This window comes from Parasteatoda tepidariorum, chromosome 8, assembly GCF_982258835.1.
Source record: "Parasteatoda tepidariorum strain Cologne lab strain chromosome 8, Ptep-v5.0, whole genome shotgun sequence".
Taxonomy (NCBI): domain Eukaryota; kingdom Metazoa; phylum Arthropoda; class Arachnida; order Araneae; family Theridiidae; genus Parasteatoda; species Parasteatoda tepidariorum.
Window position 1 is genome coordinate 9,585,130 of NC_141762.1, and position 11,482 is coordinate 9,596,611.

An 11,482-nucleotide genomic window follows, 5' to 3' on the forward strand; every position below is an offset into this window, starting at 1 on the left:
GAAATAAAATACGCTCCGTTAGTTCTATTATAACATCAACAGTAATTGAAGCTGTCAATGTTAAAAGGGGGTTTGTAACATTTTTAAGAAAATAAATTTAATGTTATTTTTGGAATGTCAATCACCGATTATCAAATGACGAGTAATTTTCTAGACTGCCCTAAAGAAGAAAATCCAACAATTTCGAAGCAATTAAAACAATCTTTTCACAATTCACAGAGTTTTTTTTCTTTTTTTTTCTCGAAAGTGCACATTTGTAACATATCCCCTTTTAACATTTAGTGCTTCAATTGCATTTTGTAATTGCACTTCACTGATTTCGTAATTCTATGAAGAGGATTTATTGTATTAACGAAACAATTAGTAAAAGACATCTTATTTTGATGTTGTGACCAAAATTAAGGTCATATTCACTAAGTGGCTGATTTTACTCATCTATGTTTGTTCAAAAATATTATGATGTCATATTTTTGAAGTACCACTTTTACGGTCAGTGAGGAAAATGTTTATCAGTTTTAGAAATATTCATGTTTAATGTAATTGCATTTATAAAGTTTCGGTAAATAATAAATAAGTAATAGAATAAATTTACGTGTTATGACACGTTGGTAGATATGAAAAGACATTACAAATGTTTCAGGGAAATAAATTTGAAATGTTATAATGTTCAGTGCGTTAAAAAATAAACGGAATATCCTGAATAACTTTTGATCTAAAAATCAGATCTTTACAATCAAGGACTCAATCATTATGGTTTGAAGGAGTGACCTCAAATATGCTAATCAATTATTGAAAACCACATTAATTAGTTACGAATAAGATACAGAAACATACTTTCTCGGAATAAACTTAATTTTTTTTGGACGGATTCGGATTTCTGTCCCTCAAAATTCAGGGAGTAGCTGCAATCTTGGAAACATGATCCCAATAATATGGTTAGGTGAACGATCCAAAGTTTAGACTCCTTGATGTTAAATATGTAATGTTAACTTAGACCCCTTAATGTTAGTTCCTGATAAATCAAAATGAAAAAAAAAATCAGATGTTTACATTTCAAATTCGCAGGAATTATTTGACCGATTTTGCTTAAAATTTGCATTTTACTACTCAAGACTACATTCCTTAAAATAATGTATACTTCATCATTATTAAATAAAATAATAAAAAATAATAAATATTTACTAAAAGTTATTTTTCGCATATAATTTCTTTGGATTACCGAATTTTAAAATTTCGATACTTTTAAAAAATACTCGGAATATGACGAAATACACACGGACACACACAAAAAATTAACATACATTAAGTAAGTGGTACAATTTGGATCTATCTGCTGACTAAATTACGGATACCATGTTTCTCAGATTGCTGCTGCCTTTTGGGAGTCAGCATGGACAAAATTCATTGAACAAAAAGGTATATTTATTTAGAGAAAGTACGCTTTTGTGTCTGATTTCTTAACTTAACCCTTTAATGGGCCCTTTATTTCTAGTAAAGGTAAATTAAAGTATTTTTGGAATTGAAATTGTTTTAAGAACAGTAATTGATATTTAAAAAAAAAAACTCATTTAGTTTATAAAAATGCCATTTTTTTGGTGGAAAATATATTTAACATGACCTATTAGGAACTTACTGACTTTTATTTTTCTTTATTTATAAAATAAATTCCTTAAATGCTACAAACTTCAAAAGGAATTATGTATTTTATAGCTTTTATACGTTTTTTAAAAGTGACAAATGGTTACCAATTTTATTCAAACTCACTTCAAGAAAGCTGAAGTTATTGAAAAATGGAAACCTAAATTAAAAGTAGTAAAACGTGGTGGTAAGTATACTTACCACGGCCTTCAAAAGGGTTAAAATATCGTCTGCACTAATTAACTAGCATATTTGAGGTCAACCCCTCGAACTATTAAGATTGCTCCCTAGAACTAGAACGTCAAGTCCTGATCAATAGATCAAAAATTATTCAAAATGTTCCTTCTTGGATTTATAAATTTAGTTTAAGATGACTTTTATCGACCCTGTATGCAAATAAATTAAACATTTATACAAAACTATGGTGTGATGAATCTTTTAAGCTCTTACAAACTAAAAATATATATTCCTGCATGTAGCTGTAATTCAATTTTAATTTTACTACCACTTGTGAAAATCTTCCTCGAAAAGATTAAAAGTTGGCAGGTATGAAATTATGAGGCCAGCTCTGTAATAAATCTATAACAATATAGTTCAAATACTATACTTGTTCTTCTTATTACCGTGATTTTAGAAACTCTGAAAATGTCATTGCTTCTTCCATCTCTTCTTCCAGCTCTTCAAACATCAAGAAGTGGTATAATTAATTTTCCTAGCTAGGTGATAGAAAATCTACCATACTATATTTAAAAACCTATGCAGTCAAACCTCATTAACGCACCTACCGTGAAATATCGCTTTGCATGAAACAGACGTTTGGTCCCACGAGTCAGCAATCAATTATTGTTGTACTTTACATGTTTAACGTAGAATTTTCAAGCTGACTATCGCTTAGCATGAAATTAAACTGGACACAAAACAGATAATAAGCATGTGAATAAAATCCCAACGAATAATTTTGAGGAATGCTATTTTCTATTTCCCTAAGGCAACTGGTACTAATGAGCTATATATTAGTAGAAAATAAGCAGTAGGCTGCTGAAATAACTTGCTGTGACACACAGCTTAAGTAATGATTTCTGCGATTGAAAACAATGATTTTATTTTTAATATAAATAATTTATAATGTAAGTCATGGTAGTAGTTACAATTGAATAATTAAATAAATTAAAAAAAAATAATATTGAATTACACTTCAACCACTTCTTACATTTTTTATCGCCCGTGGCATCCCTGTGTTTGTTAAATATTTAGAAAAATAATTAATCTAAATTAACAGATAGATAGATTTGTAATTATGTAAAACGTATTATTTAGACGTAAGAGATTGAACTAGAACTGAACTTTTCAACGGAGTGCCAGTTCGCGAAGCGGACAACTGACTCCTTCATCGTTGATGGTGACCTTGGGCGACTAGAATATAACAGCATGTAACAAATAAATTTGTAATTTTTTAAAATGGATTTTTTTTAAATATTTATAGCATTAAATTTAAAAATGCAACTTTTTAGTTAATCGGAGTAGATTAAATATGAGACGTAATAGATGTTATTTATAATTATTTAAAAAAATAATTAAATTATAAATTAAAATAAAAAAATAACTTTTACGAGTAAAATACACCCTCTTATATAATGCACCATCTTAAATTCCTTATCGAGCGTCCCTGCAAATACATGGTGCTTGAGATTCGGGAAAATAACAAATTTTTCTCAAGACTACTACAAATTTTGTGAAGTAAGCTTCCATTTTAGTCATTTTGTAAAATTTGTTATTTTGTGTAAGCTTTCACGTCAATATAATAAAATAATTCCATTTTAAAAAATTATGAATGGTTTAAAACGTGTACAGTGCGCAAGAAAAAATAAATAAACGGACAGCCGTAAATAGCTTTTGATCTAATGATCGGATCTTTACGTTCCACTACTCAATCTTAATAGTTCAAGGGGGTGACCTTAAATATGCTAATTAATTAGCACAGCCGATATTTAAAGTTAACGAAATCAGGCACAAAAGCTCACTTTCGCTGAATATACATACCTTTTATTCGTCGGATTTGGATTTCTAATAACATTACAACATATACAAAATATAGGGTCCCAATTATTTGGTCAGGAGGGTGGTTCAAAGTTTGGACCCCTTAATGTTAATTTTATGTTTTGTATATTTCGCCATATCTGAGGATTTAAGCAAGTTAAATTTTTTCACACGATTACAAAATTTGTTTATCCAAAGATAATACCATGAAAAATTTAACTTTTATTAAATATTTATTGTGTTTTATAATTTATTTATTAATAGTCGAAAAACTTTCGGATTGTAGACTGTACAATTTTTTCACATCTTTTAAAGAATGCAATTTTAAATGGCAAAATACAAAATTTCAACGTAATTGGTCCAACAGTACCTGAGAAATCGAATTGTGAAAAAGTCTTGTTTTTAAAAATTCGGTTTCTTAAAAACTATTCGACCCATTTCGCTCAAATTTTGCATTTTGCCATTTAAAATTGCATTCTTAAAAAGGATGCAAAAAAATTGTATACCTTCTCTGTACTTTTATGCAGAAATTCGAATCCGTGCATGTTTATTCAGAGATAGTACGTTTTTGAGTCTGATTTCGTAATTTAAAATATCGTACTGGAACTAATTAATTAGCATATTTGAGGTCACCCCCTCAAACCTTTATGATTGAGTAGGAATATCCGATCATTAGATCAAAAGCCAGTGCCGGATTACCCATTAGGCCAGACTAGGCCATGGCCTGGGGCCCCCAATGATTATGGGGCCCCTTAAAATGGATTTTTGGAAATAAAGAAATATTTTTTGAAGAAAAACAATGCTTTTTTTAAAAAAAAAAAATTTCAAATATATATTCAAATTTTGTCTAAATGTTATGATTATTTTTTAGTTCTAATTTAATAAAATAAAGTAAAATTTAATTTATTATTTATTTTAAATATGCTTTCTTAAATGAAAAGAAGTATAAATACTTTTATATTTGAATAAATTATGAATATATGCGAGAAAAACAACTTAATCGAAGGGCCCCGAAAATTTGAATGGTCTAGGGCCCCGCGTACGCTTAATCTGGCACTGGGGCCCGCTAAATCCATCGGGATCACGAAGTCCTCCAAGTTCCCGTAACAATTAGCACAAGCTAGTCAGAGTGGTCTGTTTATTATTCCGTGCTCTGTACATTTTTGAAGATTCGGTTACCGGTTTAAAAGATTTCCACCCGGTGAAAATTATTTATCTTTTTATCGCTGTACAAGTTACAGAAAAAAAGTGTGTTTCAATGATATAAAAATAGGACTTACTTTCACTTTCACCATTGCTAAAAATCTTGTGTTTTTTTTTTGTTGGCGAACTCATTGTCTTTATTCTATTATTTGTCTATCACTGAGTGCAGTGAGTTCTTTTTTTTTCATTTTAAATAAATTTACTGATATAAAAGCTTCCTACCGAAATTTTTAAGACATGAGAAAACTCGAAAATCGCTTTCCCACGAAACAAAATCTTATCTTCCTCACTATTTTTGAAACAAGCCTTTTTTTTTCTTTTTGTAAATTAGAAGAAGTGGTGCCTAGATGGATAAATAGACATATAAAAAAAAATCTTAAGTGCATTTTAAGATTAGCATGAGAAGCGTGAAAGTTACTAGTATAACTCAAAAATATCCGAAGAGAAAATCCTTTAAGTAAAATTGTTACTATAAGCAATAGCATTATGTTTTACTTTACAGTTAAATGCAAAATTTCGGAAATGTAACATTGAATAAAATTTTGTTGTTGTTAAGACTATTTTTTTTATTAAAAAAATGATCCACTCACACAAAAAATAAATTTTAAAAACTAAGTTTAAAATCTCTACTCAGTATTACATATTATGTGTATTTGTCAAAAGTTATAAGTAAACTTTTTATTTTCCGTTTATATGGGATTTTTAGCGCTTTTAATATAGTTCCTTATTAAAAATAAATTTTGCAAAAGAATTAATTTAATTCGAATGCTAAAAATATTAATTGAATTTTGATTCGCTAAAAAAGTAATTGTCGATAAAGTTTCTCAAAGAAAAATATTTTTTGAAAATTTGTCCCAGTTTTACTTCTATTTATATAGGTTTTAGTGCTTTAATATAGTTCCTTATTATTAAAAATAAAATTTTCAAAATTATTGATTTAGTCTGATTACTAAAATAATCATGTTGAATTTGGATTCGCTAAAATATTAATTTTCTACAAAGTGTGACAATGAATTTTGTTTTGTTCGAAAATTATTGCGGTTTATTCTTTATACATATAAGTTTTAGTGTTTTTAATATTATTCCTTATTAAAAATAAATTTTTATAAAGAATTAGTTTAGTTTGATAGCTATAACAATTATGTTGAATTTTGCGTCGCCGAAATAATAATTGTCACTAAAGCTTGTCATAAAAAAAGTTTACTACTGTAAGCTCTTAAGTAGATCCAAAAACACAACATACTTAGTTACTAATTCTTGTTTATAACTTGAATTTCATGTTTTCAGTCGTTTTTACAATGTAATATAATTCAAATTTACCTTTCCAAATTTTCGAACACGAAATAAATATGATAGCTAAGTTTTGTTGATTGTACTACGCAAACGTTTCAGCAACGAAGCACTATTTTTTTTAACACCTTTTTCATATTATCATGCTGATAGTTTAAGTTCATTCACAAATATTTAAACATATCTGAAGGAATGCTTATAAACTTTTTGTCTAAAATAACGAGCATAGAAAAACCTCATTTCTTCCAATAAAATATTATATAAGAAAATCTTTTGCACAAATTTTTGTATAAGTGCAGTAGATATCTTAGAGTTGAAGGGACGTTAAAAAAATTTCGAGATATCGTGTTTTTGAGATAACAAGTTCAGAACTAAATATGTTTTAAAAAGTAGAAAAAGGTATTCTAAGAAAGTACTCTAAAAAGTAGAGTCATGAAACAAAAATAACTACTAATAAACATGTATGTAATGATAGTTGACTGCAAGTTTAAATACAGTAATGATAATTTTATTTCTAAAAGACAAAAATATAACTAATTGAATCGAAAATAATTGGTTTACAATAAACTTACATTATGATTTTTCAGGAAAAATTCATTTTCTATTTCGTAAAATATTCGACATAGCTAGATTTTGAGAAGAAACTCTTTGACATAGGAATTTAAATTAATATTTAGTGGATATGTAATGCTAATGGGAAAAATATTTTTTTTGACATAACAAGGTTTTCGAGGCATAGAAGTTCGAAATATCGAAAGTATACAGTATAAAAGTAATTATTTTTTACTCTAAAAAAATTACTTACAAAGCTTCCAACTTTTATGGTATTTGAGGGAGATTCAAACTTAGGCTTTTTAAAAGGACAAATATATTTGTACTAACTCTCAAACAATTGTTAAGTTTAACCAGCATTTAAAAACTGTTTAGCTTGAACAGTGAATTTTGTATATATATATATATATATATATATATATATATATATATATATATATATATATATATATATATATATATATATATATATATATATTTCTCTTAATTCTATTTCTCTTAAACGGCGAATCGACCAATGATTGCCGCTAAAAATGTCACTTGCCAAATAAAGCTGAGGTGGCTCAACATGTAGCGCTTTTAAAAACGGAAACTGAAATAACCAGAGAGCATCAGCTGCGGCAATCTCATACTATTAAGCTAGGCAGAAGTGGTCTTTGTCGATAGATCTCTATTTTAGTATTTTGTCGAAAGCGCTTTTTTTCACGAATTTATATATTACGAATTTATTTGACGATTTTTGATTTATATCACGAATTATACTATAGCACATTTCTAATAGGTTTAACGAATTACATGTCATTTATTTGAATTCAAATTTATTTTAATGACTTAGTATTTACTAAAAAGATGCAATTTAAAAAAAGAAAAAAAGTTTTCATATTGATTTGAATGATTGTTTTGAATTCTTAGAATTTTGTGCATTTGCAATGAACCTAAGTTAGTAGCGAGCGAAGCGAGCTTGGTTAGCGAAGCAAACTATATAAGATTGCGTAGCAATTTCCAGGGGTTGGCGAGCGTCAGCGAGCAGGGGGCGCTACCCACTAGTATATATATATATATATATATATATATATATATATACATAATTTTTCTTTGTTTTATTCTTCATTTTGAACTTATATATATATATATATATATATATATATATATATATATATATATATATATATATATATATATATATATATATATATATATATATATATATATATATATATATATATATATATATAGAAATTATAAATATGTAATTTATAAATTATGGCGGATATAAAGATTCGGTCATACACTAGATTTATATCTACTGATAACAATAAAAATACAGTTGAATGTTTTTTTTATCACTGTTTACATATTCAAAGTGATCCTTAAAAATAAATTCGAGCAATTTTAAGCTCAATTTGAAATTAAAAAAAAAAAAGTTTAACTCGTAATGAAATACATAATGCCTTAAAAATAGTATAATTGTTTTGAACAAATGCATTTTACTTGAGAAAAACATAATCTGCACCATATTTCGTCACTAAAAAACTATAAATTTTTATTTTATTTAGAAATCCTAACCGCCCCCTTATTTCTTGATTATAACACTTTTAAATATTATTTTACCTAAAAAATCAAAATCTACTTTATTTCTTTATACTTTATTTAATATATTAACTAAATGCTTAACATTTTACGTGAAACAAATTCTGTATTTTATTTTTTTTCTAAAAATGTTTTCATTAATAACTTCGGTAATAATAAATATAGTTTTATTCATTTTTTTTACATCTTATATGTTGCTTCACTATTTTTTTTAGCGTTCGACCGCAGTTTTTTCGCATTTTATGCAATAAAAATAACCATATATCAGTCATAACTTAAAATAACTAATGAACAACGTAATATAACAAATAAAATAACTTTTTATATAAATTAAATAAAAAAAATTATTCTATGATAAAATCTGCACCAATGAAATTATCTTCAATCTCAAACTTTTCTTAAAATAATAAATTGATTGTTAATTGAAATAATAGAAGAAAAAAAAGAAGAAAAACTCACCAGTTGAATTTTCCACCCGATCGTGCTTTTTTACTTCTGTGTTAACGGCTGTGATACAATCCAAAACAGAAACTTATGAATCCGTGTCCAACGGATTAATGAATTTCGGAATTGTTTCTTCATCCCCTTCTTCCTGTCTTTTTCTGATCTTCAACATAGATGGCGTTGTTTGCCGCCTTCTATGAGAGAAGAATCTCAAAAAAGATGGAAACACAGTTCATTTTTCTACCTGAAATTTACGGTTTTCAAACAGTTTTCTCATGAGCTTATTATTTTTTTTTTGAAACTACAGAAATTCCGCACATGCAGGAGCTAGAAATTAATAGATTAAGACTAATTGATATTGAAATTATAATATCGCTAAATACTGTCAGGAAATATACATCGCGATATTTTAATGATTAACTAATTTACCTCATTTTTATATTAGTTAATGTTCTTTTTTCTTTCCAAATTAACAGATCAACATTCATGATAATATCGCAATGCCCAATAAAATTCTTAAAAAAATTGCTGTCCTTCACTATTTGTTGAAAATATTTAGTAACTTAAGTAGAATTATTTTTACACCTGGAACTTAAATTACTTATTATACTTAATAATTTTGGCGGCCACTTTTGGAACCGGTAACCACTGACTATAATTTAGCAACAAGACTTAAATTCATTGATTTATTACTACAATTAATGATATTATTCATAAATAAAATGTGTTTGCAAAATTACCCAAAATTCTGAAAGCTTTGGTTTTTGAATGTCTACCACACTATAAAATATTTTGCTGCTGTAGTTGAAGTTCATTTACGTCACACTAGAGCTGCACAATGGGCTATTGGCGACGGTCTGGGAAACATCCCTGAGGATGATCCGAAGACATGCCTTCACAATTTTGATCCTCTGCAGAGGGGATGGCACCCCCGCCTCGGTAGCCTGACGACCTGCACGCGAAGTCGAGCACTTTACGGTAGCACAGTTTAACGAAACCAATATCGCTCCCCCTCGGTCCCTACGCAGACTGATCCAAGTGGTCACCCACCCGCACACTGACCGCAGCCAGTGATGCTTGACTTCGGTGATCTGCTGGGAACCGTGTCTTAACGATCAGTCCACTGCTGGACTTATATATAAAATATTTTGCAAAAAGCGTAATAGTTGACAGGACTGTATATATATTTATTTGTTGTTGTTAATTTTGCAACGTTTATTTAGTTAATTTTTAAAGTTTTTAAATCATGTTAATAATTTCTATTCTTTTTTTTTGTAATTTAAAATTCATTTTTCGTTTTGTGTTCTGTTCTTGTGTTCCTTGTGATTTTTTATGTACTTGCAGTTTGCACGTAGGTTATAAAACTTAATAAATATTAAAAGTTTCTCTTTTCTATCTTTCTTTACCGTTTTCATTATATGTGTTATTTTCCCAGTCAGCCGGAAGCTAGAATTTTTTTTTAATATTTATTTTTAATTCGTTATTAAATAAACATATGTAAGAATTAATCGTTAAATGTGCCAAAAAAATTCTATTATGGTATCACATATTTTATTTATACACTTAAATCGTTCGCAAAATCTTCGCTTACTCTCACGTGTTTAAACAGGAAATAAAATCATAACTTCCTTTGCCGTTATTTTCTTAGCTGCTTATTCTGATTCATTGTTGTTCTGAAAATTTATAATAAAATGACATCGAGTCATTCAGTATATTTCATTAAGCTACAACCCATGAAACACAGCATATTTAATTTTGAAAATCTTCAGCATTGGATCGATAGATAAATTCTTTTATCTAACGATCCAATGCTGAAAGAAAAAACTGACTAACAAGTTTCGTTTCTTACTTTTACGTTTAATTATAAACTATTGAGACACAGTGGTTGGGTATAAATATGGAAATATACTAACATTATATAAACAATCTTTCGTTTAGTAGCAAATGTTTTGGAAATTTTTACATGACAGAACTGTTGGCATGATTTGAAAGATAAGGCTCGAATCTTTTTTTTTTTTTTTTAAAGTTTCGTTATTTTTACCCGTGCAAAATTCGGATTGACACAAATGAGGAGAGGGAGCTGTGGTGACTCAGAGGAAAGAGTGCTCGCCTCCCAGTAAAGAAGTAACCCGGGTTCGAATCCCAGCGATGGCTGGTCAATACGACTTCCATGCACGGCTCGTACCTACCGCAGTGCTGACGTAAAATAGCCTCAGTGGTAGAGGGATCATGGGTTAGAGTCAATTTACTGTCAGGCTAACCGTGGGAGGTTTTCGTGGTTTTCTTCTCCATGTAACGCAAGTGCGGGTTAATTCCATCAAAAAGTCCTCCACGAGAATAAATTTTCCCCAATACTTGATCAAGGAGTTCCTTTGTCTTCTAGATTTTGTTCAAAATTATAAGGTTTCGGAGTTGAACATTGGTAGTAGTAAGCACAAAATTGGGCCCTCTGTTCAACAACGGTTCTAAAATAAAAAAAAAAATGAGAAGAGGAAGTTAATACTTTTTTCTATTGGGTTGAGAAAATACTAATTGCGTTTTTTTCTAAATTTTTCAAAGTAACATATTTATATAAAGGTTAACCAGTGATATATTTTCCCTTTTGCATTCGTTTGGTGAGTTTCATAATTCTCGTTCGTTGAAGGACTTGTCTTTATTTGCGAGAAACGGAACAAGGTACTGATTCGTAGCCTCCCCCGAATTTAACGTTATTTCACGTAAGGAGTTT

The 11,482-nt window shown here is 28.6% G+C and overlaps 1 protein-coding gene across 1 annotated transcript in view; it reads right to left on the bottom strand.

Annotated features, from left to right (window-relative positions):
- LOC107457283 (protein inscuteable homolog) overlaps nucleotides 1-8,891 on the bottom strand; it is a 55,988-nt gene extending 47,097 nt beyond the window's left edge. The window contains exon 1 of the mRNA XM_087149802.1: nucleotides 8,770-8,891. The gene's annotated coding sequence lies outside the window, so the exon portion shown is untranslated. The remainder of the gene's footprint in view (nucleotides 1-8,769) is intronic.
- Nucleotides 8,892-11,482: the final 2,591 nt, after the last annotated feature.